Raw genomic sequence first — 24511 nt, 5'->3', positions numbered from 1 at the left:
AATTATCAACACCATTCTCATCACCAATTGTATTTTCAAGTGTTTAGATAGAAAATCACGCAAATTCAGCTGTTGTTTCCAAGAAGATTCTCATTTCTTGGTGACCTCAAACTTGGCCTGACACTGAGGCAAGAAAAGGGTCTGTTCAGATAAAATGAAGGGAAGATTCGATCGGTTGAGGGAGTCATTTAGATTTCCTTGCTAGTTACTGTTAAAATTTGCACTTCAACTCCCTCTGAAGACTCCACTCCAAACTCTACCACAAAGCAAAGCTTTTTTGGATTTCCTGAATCATCTAGATAATTGCTTCAATTCTCCTTCTTTCTTGGCTGGAGGATGTAGGGCCTTGATCAGTTTTTCAGGGAGGTAGTAACAGATTTTATTGAGCCCCATCTTGGTGCAAAACGATATACTAGACCCTTGCGAAGTATAGAATAAAGAAGAGACCCATTCACTGCTCACAAGCAGCTTACACTCTAATGGGGGAAGGCAAGCATAAAATTGTAGCTAGAGAGATCAAAAATGAATAACTGCATAAACGTGTACAAGAGTTCTGAGGACAGGTCTAAAACGGTTCATAAGGGCTAGAGTCGAATTGGCCAATGGGTTACACATCCTTGGGTGCTGGAAAATGAATCTGGGTAGGCTTGCTGGAGGAGGTGGGATTTGAGGAGTGTTGTGGATGTGGGGAGAGCTGGAGTCTGTCTGATGTGGGCAGGGAGGGAGATCCGAGCTCGGAGAGGGTGTGAGCTGAGACAAAGAAGGGGGAGAAGGATAAACCAAGCCTGTGAACCCCATGTGAGACAGGGACTGTGTCCACCCTGATTACCTTGAATCTACCCCAGCACCTGGTACAGGGCCAGGCACATAGTAAGTGCTTAGCAAGTACCATAAAAAGAAAGTTAATATTTCCATGCTTCATGATTGGTTTGACTTAATCCCTGTTGCCCCCCCCCCCCCCGCCCACCATGGTTCCTTAGGCCAGAGCTCAGCGTGGCACAGTGGAAAGAGCACGGGCTTTGGAGTCAGAGCTCATGAGTTCGAATCCCAGCTCTGCCACTTGTCAGCTGTGTGACTGTGGGCAAGTCACTTAACTTCTCTGTGCCTCAGTTCCCTCATCTGTAAAATGGGGATTAAGACTGTGAGCCCCACGTGGGACAACCTGATTCCCCTGTGTTTACCCCAGCGCTTAGAACAGTGCTCTGCACATAGTAAGCGCTTAACAAATACCAACATTATTATTATTAGGGAGAATCACTCCAGTCTTAACTTTCCTTTTATTGCACTTTTGAGCTAGACCCGATGATAAATCAACCCTGAAAGGACAGATACTGAAAAGCGATATTTAAAATGAGTTATGAAGTAAAAGAGATTACCTGCTATTATACTTTATCAAAGGCTACCACTAACGAGGAGAATTTAATTCACAGTGCTTAACCAGGATGGCTTTAATTGCAACAGAGTCATTAAGCTTACTGGATCGTTAAATGCATTAAAGGCAGGAGCACACCATCCTTAGTGAAATCAGGTCTCCCACTCTCTCCAAATCTCCCTCTACCTGGAATTGAAACTGGGGGAGTTTCCCAAGTAGACCGGGATCAGAATCAACCAATCAATGGTATTTACTGAGCGCTTATTATGTGCAGAGCACTGTACTAAGGCCTTAGGAGAAGACAGTAGAGTGGAATTAGTGGACATGTTCCATGCCCATACTGAGCTGACAGTCTAGAAATAACCAATAATAATAATAATAATGATGGTATTTATTAAGATTAAAACTGTGAGCCCCACGTGGGACATCCTGATTCCCTTATGTCTACCCCAGCGCTTAGAACAGTGCTCGGCACATAGTAAGCGCTTAACAAATACCAACATTATTATTATTATTATTATTAAGTGCTTACTATGTGCCAAGCACTGTTCTAAGCACTGGGGTAGATACGAGGTAGTCAGGATGTCCCACGTGGGGCTCACAGTCTTGATCCCCATTTTACAGATGAGGTAACTGAGGCACAGAGAAGTTAAGTGGCTTGCCCAAAGTCACACAGCTGACAAGTGGCGGAGTCGGGATTAGAACACACGACCTGTGACTCCCAAGCCCGTGCTCTTTCCACTAAGCCACACTGCTTCCCAAGCATCTTCTTTATACTTCGCAAGGACCTCCCATCACTATTATAATTTAAAGATAAGATCATAAGGGCTATGGGGCTGGGAGTGGGACAAATATCCAGTGTCTAAAGGTCACTGATCCAAGTGAAGCAGAAGGGAAAGAGAGCCAGGGAAAAGAGGGCTTAAGAGTCCTCTTAAGCAGGAAGCCCTCTTGGAAGAGATGCCATTTTAATAAGTCTTTGAAGGTGGGGAGAGTGGTGATCTGTCATATATTCCAGGCCAGTGGGAAGATGTGGGTGAGGGATGAGTGGTAAAATAGATTAGATTAAGGGACAGTGAGTAGGTTGATATTAGAGTGAAGTGAGCGGGTTGGGTTGTAGTAGGAAATTAATGCGGTAAGATAGGTGGGGGTGAGCTGATTGAGTGCTTCGAAGCTGGTGGTAAGATGTTTCTCTTTGATGTGTAGATGGGCAAATACTGGAGATTCTCGAAGAGTGGGGCGACTTTTTCAGAAAAATGATCCAGGCAGCAGAGCGAAGTATGGACCGAATTGGGTAAAGAGAGACAGCACGGTGGTCAGCAAGGATGCTGATCCACTAGTCAAGACAGGATGGGATAAGTGCTTGGATCACCATGGTAGCAGTTTAGACGGAGAGGAAAGGAAAGGATTTTAGTAATATTGTGAAGGTAGAACCGATAGGATTTGTTGACAGATCGAATATGTGCGATGAATGAGAGAGATAAGTCGAGGGTAATGACAAGGTTACCGGCTTGTGAGTCGGGAAGGATGGTGGTGCTGTCCACAGTGATGGAAAATTCAAGGGGAGGACAGGGTTTGGGTGGGAAGATGAGGAGTTCTATTTTGCACATGACATCAGGGTGAAGGTGTCTGCATTGAAGAACCAGCTAAGGAGTTCCAAAAGGTGATTATCCTGTGGGACAGGGATTGTGTCCAACCCAATTATCTTGCATCTACCCCAGAGCTTAGTAGTGTTAGGCACATAGTAAGTGTTTAGCAAATACCCTAGGTAGTAGTAGTATTGAGATTAATTATTGTCATTATTATCCCTGATGGGCCAGCAGGAATCCTGGGAAATAGCTGGCTAAATTGGCCAGTACACATGACTGTCAAGCAGCTTTGGTTTGCTTTGCTCATATGGGGCATCAACAAGGCCCTGGGCGTAAAATAACCTCCACATATATTTTGCAGTGTACCACAGCCTCACCCTCCTGCTCGTTTGTGGCAGCCTGTGCCCCAGAGGGAACCTGTCCCGCTGCAACAAGAGAGTGCTAGTGACATGGCTCAAATCACTAGCACAAGAATGACTCCCTTCCCTGTGGGGTTTTGGTCCTGTTGTCTCTTACTGGGAGCTCCACAGCACACAGCAAAATGGAGTGGGGGAACAAGCTCAGCGAGGAGCACTGTGGCCTAGTGGAAAGAGCACAGGCCAAGGAGTCGGAGGACCTGGGTTCCGATCCTGGCTTTGTCATTTGTCTGCTGGGTGACCTTGGGTAACTGGCACGTTTCTTAAGCACTTGTTATGGGCTAAGCCCTTTACTAAACACTGGGGTAAATTCACGCTAATCAGGTTGGACAGAAATCCCTGATTCATTCAGTCGTATTTACTGAGTGCTTACTGTGTGCAGAGCACTGTATTAAGTTCTTGGAAAGTACATTATAGCAATAAAGAGAGACAGTCCCTGCCCACAATGGGTGTACAGTCTGGGGGGGGGCGGTTATAATAATAATGTCGGTATTTGTTAAGCGCTTACTAGGTGCAGAGCACTATTCTAAGCGCTGGGGTAGATGCAGGGTGATCAGGTTGTCCCATGTGGGGCTTACAGTTTTAATCCCATTTTACAGATGAGGTAACTCAGGCACAGAGAAGTTAAATGACTTGCCCACAGTCACACAGCTGACAAGTGGCAGAGCCAGGATATGTTCCACGTAGTCCACAGTCTAAGTAATTCACTTCTCTGGGCCTCAGTTTCCTTATCTGTAAAATGGGGGATTCAATACCTGTTCTCCCTCCTTCTTAGGCTGGGAGCCCTGTGTCTGGCCTGATTATTTTTTATCTTCCCCAGTGCTTAGTGCTGTGCTTGACCAATGCCGCAGTGATAATAATGATGATAAAACACTCTAGCAGCTGGTCTAAGATATCAGCCAGTCAAAAAGAACATTTTTCAAGCCCTTACTTACCAATTTAATGCTTTTAAGGCTTTCAGTCATCCTGCGCAAGCAGATTTTCTAGAATCAAACCCTCCTTTCATGAGGCTGAAAATGAGGCAGTTGCTGTTAGTTCATTAAGGCGTCTATCCTCTTGGACAGCAAATCCAATAGTGCGCTGAGACTGTGTACTAGAGGAGCAGGATGGCCTGGTGGAAAGAGCCTGGGCCTGGGATTCAGATGACCTAGGTTATATTCCCGATCTACCATTTACAAGCTGGGTGACCTTGAGCAAGTCACTTAACTCCTTAGTGCCTTAGTTCCCTCTTTTACAAAATGGGGATTCAATACCTGTTCTCCTTCCTACTTAAACTGTGACCCCCCATGTGGGACCCGATTGTCTCGTATCTCCCCCAGTGCTTAGTACAGTGCTTGGTACGTAGTAAGGACCTAACAAATAGTTAATCATATTTATTGAGCTCTTACTATGTGCAGGGAACTGTACTAAGCCCTTGGGAGTCAAGCGATGTCACAGACATTTTACAGAAGTCCAGCTATTCATTCATTCAATCATATTTTCATTCAGTGGTATTTATTGAGTACTTACGGTGTGCAGAGCACTGTACTAAGCAGTTGGTAGAGTACATTATAGCAATAAATAGACACATTCCCTTTTGAGCTTATAGTCTAGAGGACGTGCTTACGTTCTAAAGGACTGCAAGCTGTAAATAGGTCACCCCCACCTAAAATGTCTCTCCAAGGGTCCCCCGACTCTCCCATTTACTCTCCTGCGAACTCCCGGCAAACAGAGGCACCGCTTCTGAGCCATGGAACTCTGTGGGTGGCAAGAGCTGAGGTGGAGGGAGGCTGAGTGCTGAAAATCCAAATACCAGACCGAAAGGTGGGCGACACCAGTGGGCAGTGGACGAATCAGCTGAAAGCTGGACCGTCTGGAAGAAAACCCTATGTAGGGCCACCCTACCAACCGCCAGAACGTGAAAGGAGTGCAAGCATTTTCCTCTTGCAGAAAGTTCTCGGGTTTCTAGGGAGGGCATGGAAAACATCCATTTCCTCACGAAGGGAAGTCTGAACAAGAACAGGCTGTCTACTTGAGCGTGTTCTGGGGGAAGAAACAGGGGCTCACGTTCTTGCAGTCGGACTGCTTCTATCTGGCAGCCGGGCAAATTTCCATGATGCTCAGCCAGCGGGCAGAGCTTCGGGAGATGAGGTTACGGGGATTAGGGACACAAATCCCCTAGCCCCACTTCCTGCATAAAACTCCACAGGCAAGGATGGCTTCAGCAGGAGGTTGTGGGAAGGCAGCGGTCGATAAGTTTGAAAGTGCCAGTTTCTCTCTGCCTGAGACGGATGAGGTACCTAGAGCCAGTCGAGGTGAGGGTAACCCTGGAAAACCCAAGCTCTTAGTACAGTGCTCAGAAAGCACTCAATAAATACAATAGATTGTCTCACTTGGGGCTCACAATTTGATGGGAGGGAAAACAGGTAGCGAATCCTCATTTTGTAGATGAGGAAACTGAGGTCCAGAGAAATGAAGTGATTTGCACAGGGTCACCAACTGGCACGTGGCAGAGTCGGGATTAAAGCCCAGGTTCCCCGATTCCCAGACTTGTGATGTCACAAATTCCCAAAAGAGCCCCTCAGCATGATGTGATGATGCCATTTGGAACATTTGGCGGAAGTAGGCCCAGACCTGAGATGTTTGTCTGGGGGTCCCCGTAGCCCCAGGCCTCGGCCGCAGGAGCTGAGGTGGAGGGGGTCTGGGAGAAGCAGCGTGGCCTAGTGGATAGAGCACTGACTTGGGTTCTAGTCCTGGCTCTACCACTTGTCCGCTGTGTGAGCTTGGGCAAATCCCTTAACTTTTCTGTACCTGCTACTTCATCTGTAAAATAGAGATTCTGACAGTGAGCCCCATATGGGCCATGGATTGTGTCCAACCTAATTAGCTTGTATCTGCCCCAAGCACTTAGAAAAATGCCTGGTACATAATAAGCGCTTAACAAATACCATAAAAAAAATAACACCAGACGCAAAGAGCTCAGGTGCCATATAGGGACCAGGCAGTAGACTGGCCCCTGAAAGGGAGAGACTGGATTTCCCAGGATCAATCAGGCGATACGCACGAGGAAGCTACCACAACCTTGTCTCCTCAAGCCCAACCTGCACTGCGGTTTTTGTTGGTTTTTTTTTTTAATCTTATCTGTTAAGCGCTTACTATGTGTCAAGCACTGTTCTAAGCACTTGAATAGGTACCATCAATCAGGTTGGAAACAGTCCCTGTTCCACATGGGGCTCACCGTTTAAGTATGAGGGAGAACAGGTTTTGAATCCCCATTTTACAGTTGAGGAAACTGAGACACAGAGAAGTGAAGCGCGTGTAACTACCCATCCCCCTTTATGCCGGAATATAGATAAAGCTGGGGCTGTTGCGGGTGCGAAGCAGCAGATTCTTTGCATATTTTCCCAACTTGTATGCCGTTCCCCTGTTGGCGCCACCATCTGATCTCGAAAATCTCCAGACCTGGGCGTTTCAGGAAAGTGATGACAAGAAGAGTTGAGAGATGAACCAAACCATTTGATCTTCCACTCCATGCCACATCTCCATTCCTCTCTGCTCTCAGCTTTCCAGTATTTTGCAGATAAATCGAATAACACCTTGTAGATGTTTTTTCTTCCTCTAAGTCTTTCCTTTTGATTCCTGTCGCCTTGCCTGAACGCTTTTAGACAGGGAGGCAGCGGAGCCTCTGTCAAAGAGTCCGGGACTGGGAAGACCCGATTTCCCTCCTCAGTTCTACCCTTCACTTTCCATGTGACCTTGGACAAGTCACTTAACCTATCTGGACAAAGTGCAGGAACTAGCCTGTCAAGTGACCTTCAGTTGCTCTTTATCTTCCTGCGGGGAGTGAGGCAGGGCAGCAAAAGGCCTGTTTTCTCCCAAACAAGCCAGGTGGACTCAGAATTGGTCTAGGGCAGTCTGACTGAACTCCTCCTACCTGATGGGCCCCACCTTTAAGAGTAATAATTGTGGTATTTGTTAAGCGCTTACTTTGTGCCAGGCACTGTACTAAGCGCTGGGGTAGATTCAAGCAAAACAGGTTGGACAAAGTCCCTGTCCCATGTCAGGGCTCAGAGTCTCAGTCCCCATTTTACAGATGAGGCTCAGAGAAGTGAAATGATTAGCCTGAGGTCACACGGCAGACAAGTGGCAGAGCCAGGATTAGTACTCATGACACTCAGACTCCCGGGCCCGTGCTCTATCCACCACACCATGCTACTTTTCATGCTTCATGCTCCTTCTGTGCCCCTGGCACCGGGGCTTCTTGATGCTGAAGGCTCGGTCGTAGTCGAGGCTCTCTCAGAGCCAACCACCTAGTTGCCCTAGGATTGCCCAGGGCACTTGTCCTGGGGGGTGTCAGTCCCACCCACTACTCAGGGAAGGGGGCTGAAATGAGATGAGCTTTTGCGGGTCGCAGGGAGCAAACAGCTGTTTCCACCCTCCCTCCCGAGTTCACCCACCTGGGCCACAATGTGGCAACCTGAGTCATCCCCGGTTGCATGGAAGCCAAATGCGTGTTCTACCGCCCCTGCTTCTGACTCCTCCCCTTCCTCCCGCTCTTCCGCTCCCCATTTCCTTCCCTTTCCCTTTCTCCATCTTCTCTCCCTCCTCGTCTTGATCTCCAAGACAGCCAAGGGGCTGAGGTGTTCGTAGCCCAGACTGAGGTAGTTAGGGACAGACAGAAGCATCAGGCACTATCCCTATCCTCGAGGAGCTTACCATCAAATGATGGCGGTGAGCAGACCAGATGGAAGGGGACATAGAAGTGGCTAAGCCAGCGAATGACCAGTAGTATGAGAAAGCCGTGGTGGGGTCAGACAGCATGACCGTTATGAAGTTGGGGGGTGGGGGTTATTCAGGGAAGGCTTCCTGAAGGAAGCAGTTGTTTAAGGAGGGGAAGGGTGAGCTGTGGCGAAGCCCAGGAAGTTCTAGACAGGGGGAAAGATGAGAATCAGGGTGGATTGCACTGTTGAGTCCCACCTGAGGGGAAAGAGAAGGACACATAAGCCTCCCCACCTCCTTCTCTTGGCCTACCCGCTACCCTGATGGCCTGGTTTCCAAAGTCACTCAGTCAGCAAATCAGTCAATCATATTTATTGAATATTTTCTGCATGCAGAGCACTGTACTAAGCACTTGGGAGAGTACAATTCAACATTATAATAGACATATTCCTGTCCACAATGAGCTTACTGTCTAGAGGGGAGTCCGAGGTCCAGGCTGTGCTGATGCCCATGTCCGGCTCTCCCCCGGGAGCAGTGTGTGTGTGTGTGTGTGCGCGCACGCACACGTGTGGGGTCGTGTGTGATTCTCCAGTCCCTCAGCCAGTCTGTTCATCCCAGCTCAATCCTCCAGTCAGCTCCTGGACGAAGTGCTGCTGATCCCTGAACTTCCAGAACCGCATCCATTTCCTCCGGGGGCCGTCACATGCTGCTACACAAACACAACATGGGTGCTTCCGAACAAAGGAGTGTGTGTGTGTGTGAGTGTGTGTGTGAGAGAGAGACTCCTGACTCCCACTCCGGCCCCCAGCCTGCACCATGGGAGAGGGAGGGAGAGACCAGCCCAGGCCAGGCGCTCTTCAACTTTCCCTGGGCCTCAGCCAGTGAGGTGGTCTGGGGAGAGGACTCCTCTTCCTGACTGGGCCGAAAGTGAAGCCTGACAGAGTGAGGCTCCCTCTGACCCCTCTGATTTTGCTTCATCTGGACTGGCATCCTGGGGACACCCCCTCCCTCCCGACACACACACACTAAGACCACCCCCTCCGCCTCTACGGGGTGCAGGGCAGGGGCTGGTACCACGTTCAGCTGTCAGAGACTTTCAGATAGGACGTTCGGCACCTCGGGAAACAGCCGATCCGCAGCCAAGCCCCAAACCCTCCCTGCGACGCGGTGCGGTAATTACATTAGGATTAGATAGCTAGTCTGGCTCTGCTCACTAGGAGGGAAAGTGAACGGGCCCTCCGCCCCGTAGGTCTTGATGGAAACCTGTTAGCCACCCCCGCTCCCCTTCTGCCCCTCGAATGACGGAGATCTTTCAAAATCTTTTATCCCAGGAGGATTAGAATGACACAAGAGACTGGACATAGACCAGACCGGCTATTGAGAGGAAGGAGAGCTTTTTGGACAGAAAAGACCATGAGAGGCAGAAGCCCCAGATGTTTTCTCCAGCCTGAACTTCTGCAGCCTAGTTCCTCTCCTTGGGCCAGTCCATGCAACACTGGGGTTCATGGTCTGGCAAGTTGGGGCTGTGAGGTCAGATTCATTCATTCATTCATTTGGATTTATTAAGCACTTACTGTGTACAGAGCACTATACTAAGCACTTGGGAGAGTCATGTGGGGAGGCCCTAACAGGATAATAATAATTATGGTATTTGTTAAGGGCGTACTGTGTTCCAAGCACTGTACTGAGCGTTGGGGTAGTTACAAGATAATCAGGTCTCACATGGAGCTCACAGTCTGAGTAGGAGGGAGAACCAGTATTGGTTCACCATTTTGCAGATGAGGGAAGATGGAGGCACAGGGAAGTTAGGTGACATGCCCAAAGTTGCACAGCGGGAAAGAGCTGGAATGGGGTTAGAACCCAGGTCCTCTGACTCCCAGGCCTGAGATCTCTTCACTAGGCCACACTGTTTCTCTAAGTCTATACAGCAGGATGAAGAATTCCCCCCTGGCAGCCCCCAGGATGGCATGGGAGGGGGGTCCAAGGAAGAGGAAATCGGGGTGGAGGGAGGGGGAGGCAGACGCAAACTTCAGGGCCTTGCTTTATCCATCTGCAAAATAAGGCAGGTGGCACAAATTGCTGGAGGAGAAGTACTTAAAGGGTTTTTTTTTTAATTTGTGTGTTTTTAAGGTATGTGTTAAGAGCTTACTATGTACCAGGCTCTGTATTAAGTAATGGGGTAGATACAAGCTAATCAGATTGAACACAGTCCATGTCTCTCATGGGGTTCACGGTCTTAATCCCCATTTTACAGGAGGGTAACTGAGGCACAGAGAAGTGAAATGATTTGCCCAGGGCGACACAGCAGACAAGTGATGGACCTGGTTTAGAACCCAGGTTCTTCTGACTCCCAGGCCCGTGCTGTATCCACTAGGCCATGCTGCTTCTCTTTAAATTCCCCTTAAATCCCTGGGAAATGACCAGCCCAAGTGTGAAGTTGCATTATAATTAAGAAATGTTTCCAACTCAGTGAAAGAATAATTGGGATTGAGTTCTTTGAGGCACAGATTTTCCATTATGGGTTGCAGCATCAGGGGCTCCTTAATATTCTTTAGGGACGTTTCACTCTTCCCATCTCAGCATCAGAACTTGCTCTGCTTTCCCTCCCTCCCTCCTCCTCTCCACCCCCCTCACCCCTTTCACTCCCCACTGCCCCCTCCCTATTAGCCACCAAACCGAATCCTTTGTAGGAAACACACCAGGAGTTCCCTTCGATAATTATTTCAGGACTGGAAGAATTGCTCAGAGTTCAAGGTTCAGTCTTAGAAATGTCAGAAACACGTGTTTTAGCTCTTTCCAGTTTGTCTAACGAATTCCCTTCAAGAACGATGAAGTAATTAAAATGCCAAGTAGATTACAATAGCTGCGGTGGTCAGCTACATCTGTAAATTGGGATTTTTAGAGCAAGGACGTGTGAGCAAGGCAGAAATTTAAGTCCCCGGGCAACGCCGGATATTTCTGCGGCCACCCAAAATCCCCAGAGGTATAAATATCAGGATATTTGATGAGAGAGGATATTTGGGACATGGACTACCCAGATGATTAAAGGGCAAAGAGTGTCTTTCGGTTTGAATTTTCCACATCATTTGCTGGTATCTGTTGAATGGGAAAGCCCAACCAGAACGAGCTTGATACATGTGGGGAAATGGGAAGAGTGGAGCAAAGAAATGGTAATAAATCTGGGACAATTACTCTGTGCTGAAAGGCTTTCTGTGAACAGATCTCCAGGGCAGGGACAATGACTTTTGCCTCTATTATACTCTCCCAAATGCTTTATAAAAGTGCTGTGAATACAGTAGGGTTCAGAATGTGAGCCTTGTGTGGGACAGGGCTGATTATCTGTACCTACCCCAGTGCTTAGTAGAGTGCTTGGCATATAGTAAGCCCTTAACAAATACCGGTCATTATCATTATGGTACTCTGCAGACAATAATAATTATAATCATTATAATAATAGTAGTATTTGTTAGGCATTTACTGTATGCTGAGCAATGTTCTCAGCAGTGGGGTTGGTACAAGGTAATGAGCTTGTCCCATGGGGGGGGGGGGCTCAGTTTTAATTACCATTTTACAGATGAGGTAACTGAGGCACAGAGAAGTTAAGACGTTTGCCCAAGGTCAGACAGCAGACAAGCGGAGGAGCCGGCATTAGAACTCGTGTCCTCTGACTCCCAAACCCAGTCTCTTGCCACTAAACCATGCTGCTTCCCATTTGTTTTCCAAATATAGGGTGGGAGATTGGATATTGGCAATTTTTGTGGCAGATTCACCTCAGAAGGCTGGAAAGCACTGAGGTGAGAGGAGTCAGGGTTATTTTCTTGCATAATGGTGACCTCTTACTTGCCTCCTGATTGGCCAGAGGCTTCACCGACTGACTGATGGATGTTGCTTAGGGATCCTGGTGACCCGCCCCTTTTTCCCCTCACCGTAGTCAGTTAATTGTAGTCAGTTGTAGGGAGTTAATTGGAATAACAAGCCAGAACTGGCCTAGGAGAAAGAGCACAGGACCAGGAGTGGGGAAACCCAGGTTCTAGTCCTGGCTCTGCCATTTGCAAACTCCGGGCCCTACAGTCAGTCGGTCATATTTATTGAGCGCTTATTGTGTGCAGAACACTGTACCGAGTGCTTGGGAGAGTAAAATATAATAATAAACAGACACATTCCCTGCCCACAGTGAGTCTGTAGTCTTTAGGAGGAGACGGACATTAATATAAATAAATAACTATGTACATGAGTGCCTTGGGGCTAGGAGGGAGAGATGAAGAAAGGGAGCAAGTCAGGGTGACACAGAAGGGAGTGGGAGAAGAGGAAAGGAGGGCTTAGTCAGGAAAGAACTCTTGGAGGCGGCCTTGTTCAAGTGACTTGTTCAAGTCACTTAACTTCTTCAAGTCTCAGTTTTCTTTGCTTTAAAATGGGGATAAAGTGCTTGGCACATAGTGAGCACTTAACAAATACCATAATCATTATAAAATACCTCTTCTCTTTTCTTCTTAGACTGCGAATCCCTCGTGGGATGGGGACCGATTATCTTTTATCTACTCTGGTGTTTGGCACATAGTAAGTGCTTAATAAATACCATCATAATTATTATTATTAGGTGGACACAGTCCCGGTCCTGTATGGGGCTTACAGTCTAAGAGAAGCAGTGTGGCCTAGGAGAAAGACCACCAGGCTGGGAGTCAGAAGGACCTGAAACTGCTACTCATCTGCTTTGTGACCATGGGTGTGTCATATAAGTACTCTGTGCCTCAGTTCTCCTGTTTGCCTTCCTATTTAGACTGCGAGCCCCAAGCTGGACAGGGACTGTGTCCATCCTGATTATCTTGTGTCTACCCAGCGCTTAGAACAGTGCCCGGCACAGAAAAAGCACTTAACAAATACCACAGTTGTTATTATGAAGAGGGAGGGAGTACGGGTATTTAGTCCCCATCTTATCGATGAGGAAACCGTGATTCTGAAAAGTTAAGTGACTTGCCCAAGGTCACACAGCAGGCAAGTGGCTGAGCTGGGATTAGAATCAGGTCCTCTGACTCCCCGTCTCGGTCCATAAGTGAACATCCTGACTGCCCTGAGCCATCTTCGTCAATACTATTAGTTTGTCAGACTAGGGGAAAAAGGCAAATTTCTCCTGAAAAATTCCCGGAAAAAAATGACACTAAACTCGACCAGACAGGGCCAAAGGGATGCATATGTTATAGTCTATATTAGAATAATTATAAATAATAAATTACATCTATCAGTTCAGTTGGCGGGCTGACTCTTATTAACCATACCGTATGTCTCTGTACACGTATGTGAAGAGAGACGGCATTGCTGATGAAAGATAGCTGGCTAACCGCATCAATCACAATGCAATTCACTTCGATGAAAAATTAGCCATTGAGAAATCGTTCCACCCAACCATTCCCCAACCAAGCCAAGAAAGTATCATTTTCCATAGCTGCCGAGTTGAATTCCAGGATTTTCCGTTTCCTCCTGCCCTTCTGTGCGAGCCGAGGAGCCGTCTTCAGCCTCTCCCAATCTGCTTTTAATAAATATTTACAAAAAAAAAGATGCTCAGAGCGTTTCAGGCGATTAATGGGCATCAAAGTGTAATCCATCTTCTGGTAACAGTAATACCTTCTGTTTATTTACCCAGGACTCGGGTCTGAGAAGTTAAAGTCCGCTATAGACATGACCTCACTCAAAGTCTAAACACCTTCCGGGTGGTAGGGATGAATCTGCCCATTTCACAGCTGGCAAGGTTGAGGCTACAGGGCAGAAGATATTCCTCCTTACTGGCAAAATTGGTCAAAGCTCCATGAAGCCTCATCCCAGGGGGACCAGCCTGATGTTCAACATCTGAGGAACATCTCTTCAGGTGGCTCTTGAAAATGCCACAAAACACACCCCGCTAATCCCGTCTCTGAATCGGTCCCTGAACTCTCTGGGAATGCCCACATTTGTTTAATGATTGATTGACGGTATCTGTTAAACACTTACTATGTGTCAATCACTGTTCAAAGCGCTGGGGTAGGTACAAGTTAATCAAGTTGGACCCAAGTCTCTGTCTCACGTGAGACTCACAGTCTAAGCAGAAGGGAGTAGGGTCGAATCCCCATTTTACAGTTGAGGTGACTGAGGCACCGAGAAGTGACTTGTCCAAGGTCACAGCAGCACAGCCGGGTTACAACCTAGATCCTCTGATTCCCGGGCCCATGCTCTTTCCTCTAGGCCATGATGCTTCTCAGCGCTTAGTACAGTGCCTGGCACATGGTAAGTGCTTAATCGTTGCAGGATTTCCCATTCCCTTCACCCCTCTTGCCTAATCAATCGATCAGTGGTATTTATTGAGTGCTTACCGTGTGCCGAGCACCGTTCTATGCTCTTTGGACTTGGTGGTCACGTTCCCTGCTGGCCATGAGCTTCCAGTCTAGACGGGGAGTCTAATCTACCTTCTCTGGTCCTCCTGGTCTACCACCGTCCATTCAGGAATGTGGCAGGGATGGAAGGGGAGAAGACAGCGTTCCCTGGACCTCAGCTGTCAATCATACAAATTCCCAGCCAACCAGGGCCCTCACCATCGGAAGTTCCATCATCGGCCTGCTCCTGGCCATTTTTTAAATTATGTACTTGGTAAGTACATACTATGTGCCAGGTTTTGAACTAAGCACTGGGGTAAATACAAGCAAATTAGGTCAGACACATTCCCTGTCCCACATAGAGCTCACAGTCTTAGTCCCCATTTTACAGATGAGACAACTGAGGCAAAGAGAAGTGAAATGACTCGACCAAGATGACACAGAAGACAGGTGGAGGGCTCCCAACTTCCCCGACTCCCAGGCTGCACTTTATCCACTAGGCCTTCTTGCTTCTCAAGAGTCTTAAGACGAACTGAGCTGAAATGCAAGTAAAAAGACCCCAGTTACCAAGCTTCGTGGGACTGAAAATGAGGATGAGAAGCAGCGTGGCTCACTGGAAAGAGCCGGGGCTTTGGAGTCAGAGGTCATGGGTTCGAACCCCGGCTCTGCCATTTGTCAGCTGTGTGACTTTGGGCAAGTCACTTAACTTCTCGGTGCCTCAGTTCCCTCATCTGTAAAATGGGGATTAAGACTGTGAGCCCCACGTGGGACAACCTGATTCCCCTGTGTCTCCCCCAGCGCTTAGAACAGTGCTCGGCACATAGTAAGCGCTTAACAAATACCAACATTATTATCTTCTCAGCTGCTCTCTTTGCCACTTAATCATGCAGTCCCCTCGTGTGGTCCCAATGGAGAAATAAGCCATCCCAGAATGCTCTCTGAAACACACGGTTTCTTCTTCATCACACTTTCCTCGGGAGCCTTTTTAGCTGAGAAATAGAGCAAAGTATCAGGAACTTGGGATAGAACAATAGAATTGATAGACCTGATCCCTGCCCTCCAGAAGGTTATAATTTAATAGTAACAATTATGGCACTCATTATTCCATCCTATGTGCTAATGGCTGAGATACATACAACGCTTTGTGATCGGACACAGGCCCTGCCCAACGTGGGGCCCAGAATCTTTAGCTTCCCCACTTCACAGCTGAGGAAACTGAGAACCCGAGAGGTTAAGTGACTTGCCCAAGGTCACACAGTGGGGCACCGGAAGAGCGGAGACTCAAATTTGGGTCTTCTGACTCCCAGCCCCGTGCTTTTTCCACTAGGCTACACTGTCTTTAGCCGGGGAGACGGACACTAAAAAAATTGCAGATAGAAGCACGTTATTCTGGCCAGCCTACTCTTTAATATCCCCAACAGAAATTATTAAGTACTTAGCCAGGCACAGAGCACTTTACTAGAAACCTCTTGTATGCAGAGTGCTGTACTGAGCGCCTATTGTAAGTAGAGTGCTTTACTGAACATCTGCTGCATCTAGAGCACTGTAGTGGAGTTCTAATGGATACACTGGGAACTTTTCAATTTCTCCCCAAGTCCTTTCACTGGCTTCCTTTTTTCGCTTTCTGGACCACATCTGAAGCTCTTTATCTTGATGGGGCTGTCCTGTGGAGAGAGGAACATTGGCCTGACCCACAGATCTGGTCATCAGTCGTAGCTCAGTCTGACTTGGATAATAATAATAATATTTGTTAAGCACTTACTATGTGCCAAGCATTCTTCTAAGCACTGAGTAGTTACAAGGTAATTAGTTTGGACACAGTCCCTAGCCTACCTGGGGCTCAGTCTCAATCCCCATTTTACAGGTGAGGGAACTGAGGCACACAAAAGTGAAGCGACTTGCCCAAGGTCAAGATCCTCATTCTGCCTCCAGTTTTGTAAAATGGATCCGACGCAAACATTAAGCCGGGAAGGAAGAATAAGTCAACCGCTTTGCTTCACTATCCCGGTCCGGGGTGGAAGTCTGCCCCAGTCGAGGTCCTGAGACTCCCTCCGCCAACTTCTTAGCTCAAGTTTGAAAGCAGAGTTCCTTTCCCACAAGCCGGTAAACTATTTTCATTTCTTCCTGTGCCAAAAGTCTTTACAGGGTGATAATTTGATTTTAACCTTGCTTTGAGGAACTGACAATTTCTCATTCTTCTCTGTGAGAAAGGTGGTTTTTGAGGACACCCTGTTTCTGGCTTTTTGGGGGGGCTGGGGAGGGTGCTGGGCGGGGGTTGTCATTTGAACTCCGTTGGGTTTTCCTCGGGGCCTCGAGTCTTTTATGCTCCAAGTCTATTAGTTTTGGACTTTCTACCCCTCCTCCCCGTTCCCATTCCTCGGCCGGCTCTAATCGTCCCGGTCTATTTATAATCCTTTAACAAGATGAATCTCGTCTTTGTGTTCCTTTCCTATCTACCGCATTCCCTTCTGAGGACTTGAGCCATTTGCGGAGGGAAAAGCAACATCGTCTAGTGGATAGAGAACGGTCCTGGGAGTCAGAGGACCTGGGTTCTAATCCCGGCTCTGCCACTTGTCTGCTAGGTGACCTTGGGTAAGTCACTTAACTTCTCTGTGCCTCAGTTTCCTGATCTGTAAAATGGGGGTAGAGGCTCTGAGCCTCATGTGGGACATGGGCTGTGTACAACCTGGTTAGTTTGTATCTACTCCAGCGCTAACTATAGTTCCTGGGACATATTGAACACTCAAAAAACACTATTTAAAAAAAAATGGGAAAAAGCACTCGGGAATCTTGGTTATTGCCCATGGATTCCCACCAAGCAACCAACCAACAGGAGTTGTATTAGGGTCTGGGTGACACTGGGCCAGTAGCACAGGCAGAGTCAGGCAGATCCCTGGGCCCTGCCGGTCCGAACTGAGGCGAGATGGATCGCGTTGAGGGGAGCGGTTGACCCTGTGTATAGAGTGTGGACCTGGGAGTCAGAGGACCTGGGTTCTAATCCCACTCTGCCACTTATCTGCTGTGGAACTTTGAACAGGTCACTAAACTTTGCTGTGCCTCAGTTACCTCATCTGTAAAATGGGGATAAAGATTGTGAGCCCCACGTGGGACATGGACTGTGTCCAGCCAGATTGGCTGGAATCAACCCCAGCACTCTGTAATAATAATAGTAATGATTATGGTATTTGTTAAGCCCTTAATGTGTGCGAAGCACTCTTCTAAGCGCTGGGATGGATGCAAAGTAATCAGGCTGTCCCACGTGGGGCTCACAGTCTTCATCCCCATTTTACAGATGAGGTAACTGAGGCATAGGGAAGTTAAGTGGCTAACTCCAACTCTCCTCTTTCTGTCTCTGCCTCACCCTCCTCTCTCTGTCTCTGCCTCTCTCTCCTATCTGTCTCGCCTCTGTCTCTGTCTGCTTCTCTCCTGTCTGCCTCTCCTCTCAGTCTGCCTCTCTCTCCTGTCTGGCTCTCCTCTGTCTGCTTCTCTGTCCTGTCTGCCATTGTTTTTGTCCGCTTGTCTCCCCCGATTAGAAACTGTACGCCCGTCAAAGGGCAGGAACTGACTCTATCTGTTGCCGATTTGTACATTCCAAGCGCTTAGTACAGTGCTTGGCACATAGTAAGCGCTTAATAAATACTATTGAATGAAGATCACACAGCAGGCAAGTGGCGGAGCGAAATTAGAACCCACGTCTTCTGACTCCCAAGCCCAGGATCTTTCCACTAAGTAATAATAATAATGTTGGTATTTGTTAAGCGCTTACTATGTGCAGAGCACTGTTCTAAGCGCTGGGGCAGGGTAATCAGGTTGTCCCACGTGGGGCTCACAGTCTTAATCCCCATTTTACAGATGAGGTAACTGAGGCACAGAGAAGTTAAGTGACTTGCCCACAGTCACCCAGCTGACAAGTGGCAGAGCCGGGGTTCGAACCCACGACCTCTGACTCCCAAGCCGGTACTCTTTCATTCATTCATTCAATAGTATTTATTGAGCGCTTACTATGTGCAGAGCACCGTACTAAGCGCTTGGAATGTACAAATCGGTAACAGAGACAGTCCCTGCCCTTTGACGGGCTTACAGTCTAATAATAATAATAATAATAATAATGATGTTGGTATTTGTTAAGCGCTTACTATGTGCAGAGCACTGTTCTAAGAGCTGGGGTGGACACAGGGGGATCAGGGGAGACGGACAGACAAGAACAATAGCAATAAATAGAATCAAGGGGATGAACATCTCATTCCACTGAGCCACGATGTTTCTCTAAGTCACGCTTGTTCTCTACAATAATAATAATAATAATGTCGGTATTTGTTAAGCGCTTACTATGTTCAAAGCACTGTTCTACAATGCCTGGCGAGTAGAAGGTGCTGAACAAATACCATTAAAAGAAGTCCGGGAGGGGGCTGGATGAGAGTCCCAAGAGTTCCCAAGCGCCTAGTACAATGCTCTGCAAACAGAAAGCACTCAATAAATACGATCGATTGATTGACTGATTCGTTATTAGGTCTCTCTGATCCTGATTGGGTCCAGGAATCCAGATCTGAATTGACGGAGACATCACAGGTAGTTTGGTCAGTCGTGCGGCCTGACACTGGAGAGTCCAGATTCCAGCTGCCCTATCCCCCATCCGGTTCCCATAGGGTGCCAGGTCCTTTTGTGCCCGGTTATATTAATGTCTGACTCCCACCCTAGACTGTAAACTCGCTGTGGGCAGGGAATGTGTCTGTTATATTGCATGGCCTAGTGGACGGAGTACGGCAGTCAGAAGGACCTGAGTTCTAATCCCCGCTCTATTGCTTGTCTGCTGTGGGACCTAGGACGAGTCACTTCACTTCTCTGGGCCTCGGGTACCTCATCTTTAAAATGGGGATCAAGGCTGTGAGCCCATGTGGGGCAGGTACTGTGTCCCACCCGATTTGCTTATATCCACCCCAACACTTAATACAGTGCCTGGTACATAGTAAGGGCTTAACAAATACCACCATTATTATCATTATTACTAATAATGTTGGTATTTGTTAAGCGCTTACTATGTGCTGAGCACTGTTCTGAGCGCTGGGGGAGACACAGGGGAATCAGGTTGTCCCACGTGGGGCTCCCAGTCTTAATCCCCATTTTACAGGTGAGGTAACTGAGGCACAGAGAAGTGAAGGGACTCGCCCACAGTCACGCAGCTGACAAGTGGCCGAGCTGGGATTCGAACTCATGACCTCCGACCCCAAAGCCCGTGCTCTTTCCCCTGAGCCACGCTGTACTCTCCCAGGTGCTTAGCACACTGCTCTGCACACAGTAAGCACTCAATAAATACAATTGACCGATTGACTGAATTTCAGAGTTTTCAGCAACAAGCTACCCTCCGCTGTGGCTACCAGTTGGTCGGCTCAAATGATGCTCCGACTTCAGGTGGACCTGCGAAGAGCACACCGAGGCTCTTGAGCAAGGAAGAGTGTAATAGCAGGAATGGAAACGTTTTTATTAAGTACTTCCTGTGTGCAGAGCACTCTACTAAGTGTCAGGAAAGAATATACAAGTGGGAATTAGACCTAGACCTGTCAAAGGATTTTTTTTTTTTCCCGGTTGTATTTGTCATTGTTTTGTGCCAGGCACTGAGGTAGAGACTCTAAATTCCCCCTGGTTGTTAACTTGTGGGCAGGGAACACGTCTAGCAACTCTGTTGTTATATCGTAGTCTCCCGAGCGCTTAGTGCAGTGCTCAACACACGGGGAGTGCTCAATAAATACGACTGATTGATTGATTGATTGATTGGGAAGGAGTAGAGGAAATGAAATATTCGTTAGGGAAGGCCTCTTGGAGGAGTTGCGATTTTAATAAAGCTTTGAATACGGGGAGAGTGATGGCCATATCTGTCATATCTGAAGGAGGAGGAAGTTCCAGGCCAGAGGCAGGACAAGGGCGAGGGGTCGATGTCAAGATGGAAGCAGCGTGGCTCAGTGGAAAGAGCACGGGCGTGGGAGTCAGAGGTCATGAGTTCGAATCCCGCCTCTGCCACATGTCAGCTGGGTGACTGTGGGCAAGTCACTTCACTTCTCTGGGCCTCAGTTACCTCATCTGGAAAATGGGGATTAACTGTGAGCCTCACGTGGGACAACCGGTACCCGGTATCTACCCCAGCGCTTAGAACAGTGCTCGGCACATAGTAAGCGCTTAACAAATACCAACATTATTATGATACGGAGGTACAGGAAGTAGGTTGACATTAGAAAAGCAAAATAAGCATGCTGGGTTCTATCACAACAGTGCCAGTGTTTAGAAGAGTGCTTGGCAAATAGTAAGTGCTTCACAAATAGCACTATTATTATTATTATTGTTGCTATTAATAGAAAATCAGCAAAGTAATTAGGAGAGGGCAAGGCGATTGAGTGCCGTAAAACTGATGAGAAGGGTTTCTGTTTGATGTGGAAGTGGATCATAATAATAGTAACAATCATTGCGTGGTATTTGTTAATCGCTTACTATGTGCCATGCACTGTACTAAACGCAGCGGTGGATAGAAGCAAATCAGGGTGGACACAGTCCCCGTCCCACATGAGAAGCAGCGTGGCTCAGTGGAAAGAGCACGGGCTTGGGAGTCAGAAGTCATGAGTTTGAATCCCAGCTCTGCCACTTGTCAGCTGTGTGACTGTGGGCGAGTCACTTCACTTCTCTGTGCCCCAGTTACCTCATCTGTAAAATGGGGATTAACTGTGAGCCTCACGTGGGACGACCTGATTACCCTGTATCTACCCCAGCGCTTAGAACAGTGCTCGGCACGTAGTAAGCGCTTAACAAATACCAACGTTATTATTATTATTATGAGGCTCACAGTCTTAATCCCCATTTTACAGACGAGGTAATCCAAGTGAAGTGACTTGCCCCAGGTCACACAGCAGACACGTGGCGGAGCCAGGACTAGAATTCAGGTCCTTCTGACTCCCAGGCCCATGCTCTATCCACTGGGCCACACGGAGATCCTCGAGGAGTGGGGACATAGGGACTGAACATATCCAGCCCCCACCTGCCAAACGTTCAGGTCCGAAAGGTAGAGTGATAGTTGCCCTCTTAGCTGGCCCTTAGTGAAATCATTAGGTCCCATTTTCCCTCCCAGCCTCCAGTTCCCCCTTCTCTAAGAAGAAAATGTTCCAAATTAATTACTATTTGAATTCCGCAGCCTAATTAGCTCTGTTGCTTATCAAAATAGTCTGAGAGGTTCTCCCGTGTTCTCAAGTAGCAGGTGGAGATCTTTCCCAGCGAACACACACAATGACTTACTCTCTCAGCCTACTGAAACCCTCTTGAATTAATGTAACCCAATTCAACTGATACTTCAACTGGAAGCTAATTCTTGGAATTCGTACCGAGCCCCAGGTAGAAGGGAGAAGCGGCATGCGATCGCTAGCAGGAGTTGTGCGTTTCCCATCAACTCTGAATGCTTCGTTTTCCCTCGAACGACAATAATAACAATGATAATAATAATAATGATAAATAGTAATAACGGCGTCTGTTCCGTACTTTATATGTGCCAAGCATTTTATCGAACACCGGGGTAGATACAAGATCGATCGTATTTATCGAGCGTTTACTATGTGCGGAGCATTGAATCGACTGCTTAGGACACAGTGACCCAACAATATACAAACACTTTACTGCCCTTAAGGAGCTTACAGTCCAGAAGATAATCAGGTCAGGCACAATCCTTTTCCTGCACCGGTCTAATCAGTCAATCTAATCTAATTGAACACTTACTGTGTGCAGAGCACTGTATTAAGCCCTTGGGAGAGTTCACTACAGTAGAGGTGGTAAAAACGTTCCCCGCGCAAAATGAGCTTACTGTCTAAAGGAGCTTACAGTCCCAGAAGGAGGGAGAGCAGGTAGTCAATCCCCACTTTGCATATGAGGAAACTGAGGCCCGGGGACACCGAGTGACTTGCTCAAAGTCACATAGCAGACTGTAAGCCCGTCAAAGGGCAGGGACTGTCTCTATCTGTTACCGATTTGTACATTCCAAGCGCTTAGTCCAGTGCTCCGCACGTAGTAAGCGCTCGATAAATACTATTGAAGGAATGAATAGCAGGTATGAATTAGAATCCAGGCCCTCGGACTCCCAGGCCACGCTCTTTCTGCTAAGTTACACCGCTAGCTCTGAAACAACTATTTGGGTTCAGCCTAGGGAACAGCTTGGAAAGTGTCCAATTGCCTGACTCCTCCTGGTTGGGGGCTGTGGGTGAGAAAAGGGCAGGGGCCGCGGAGACGTGGAAATGCGGGAGGTTGGAAAAGGGGTAGGTGGGAGAGGGTGTGGGTGGGATAGGAGAAGAGGAAGAGTCTCAGCTAACTTCCTAGCTGTATTTCCCTCTTGATCCTCTTAATAATCGTAATTATGGTACTTGTTAAACACTTGCTAAATGCCGTTATTATTATTATGGTATTTGTGAAGCACTAACTATCTATCAGAGGCTGTACTCAGAGTCGGGGTAGATAAAAATTAATCAGGTTGGGCACAGTCCCTGTTCCCCATGGGGCTCACAGTCTAAGTAGGAGGGAGAACGGAATTCCCATTTGACAGTTGTGGAAACTGAGGCACTGATAGGTGAAGTGCCTTGCCCAAGTTCACACAGCGGACAAGTGGCAGAGCTGGGAATAGAATCCAGGCGCTTTCTACTAGGCCATGCTTCTTTCTCTTTCCCCTGAACCGCAGCGTGGCGCAGTGGAAAGAGCACGGGCTTTGGAGTCAGGGCTCATGAGTTCGAATCCCAGCTCTGCCACTTGTCAGCTGTGTGACTGTGGGCAAGTCACTTAACCTCTCTGTGCCTCAGTTCCCTCATCTGTAAAATGGGGATGAAGACTGTGAGCCCCACGTGGGACAACCTGATTCCCCTGTGTCTCCCCCAGCGCTTAGAACAGTGCTCTGCACATAGTAAGCGCTTAACAAATACCGACATTATTATTATTATTATTGTCTTTCCTCTTGCCTGAAACTCCTTTCCACTTGAAACTACCAAAAGACTCCCCTCCTCATTTCAAAGCCTTCCAAGACACCACCTCCACCAAGAGGCATTTCCGGTTTCTCTCGGGCCTAATGGAAAGACCCCCGGCCTGGGAGTCAGAGGACCAGGACTCTAATCCCGGCTCCAGCACCTACCTGCTGGGTGGACTTGGGCAAGTAAGTCACTTACCTTCTTTGTGCCCCAATTCCCTCATCAGCAAAATGGGATTCAATACCGATACCCCTTCCAAACAAACAAACAAACAAAAAAATGTTGGTATTTGTTAAGCGCTTACTATGTGCAGAACACTGTTCTAAGCGCTGGGGTAGATACGGGGTAATCAGGTCGTCCCACGGGAGGCTCACGGTTAATCCCCATTTTACAGATGCGGTAACTGAGGCACAGAGAAGTGAAGTGACTTGCCCACAGTCACACAGCTGACAAGTGGCCGAGGCGGGATTCGAACTCATGACCTCTGACTCCAAGCCCGGGCTCTTTCCACTGAGCCACGCTGCTTCTCAACAAAGAATGTGAGCCCCATGCGGGACGTGATAATCTTGCAACTACCCCAGTGCTTAGTATAGTGTTTAGCCCACAGTGAGTGATTAACAAATACCATTGTTAGCATTACCTATTTATGGTTCTTATATTCAATTGCCCGCATCTGTTTTTTATGGTATTTGTTGAGCCTTTACTAAGTGCCAAGCACTGTTCTCGGTTTACCAGGATGGACACAGTCTCTGTCCCACAAGGGGCTCATAGTCTAAGTAGGAAGGAGAACAGGCATTGAATCTCCATTATGCACTTGAGGAAACCGAGGCACAGAGAAGCGAAGTGACTTTCCCGAGGTCACACAGCAGGCAGGTGGCAGAGCCCGAATTAGAAACCAGGTCCTCTGGCTCCCAGCTCCGTGCTTCAGCCACAGGACTGTGCTGCTTATCATTTTGTCCCGCTCTCTTATATTGCTACCGATTGTTGATATGAGATTTGCATTCACTGCACTCTGTCTTCCCAATTAGATTATAAGGATTGCAAAGTTTTACTTCTAATGTAGGCTCCCAAGCACCTACTACAGTGCTGTGCACAGAGTAGACTCCCATTCAGTGGTCTA

This window comes from Ornithorhynchus anatinus, chromosome 11 (assembly GCF_004115215.2).
Source record: "Ornithorhynchus anatinus isolate Pmale09 chromosome 11, mOrnAna1.pri.v4, whole genome shotgun sequence".
In the NCBI taxonomy this organism is placed as follows: Eukaryota; Metazoa; Chordata; class Mammalia; order Monotremata; family Ornithorhynchidae; genus Ornithorhynchus; species Ornithorhynchus anatinus.
Note: the sequence above shows the minus strand (reverse complement) of the source record.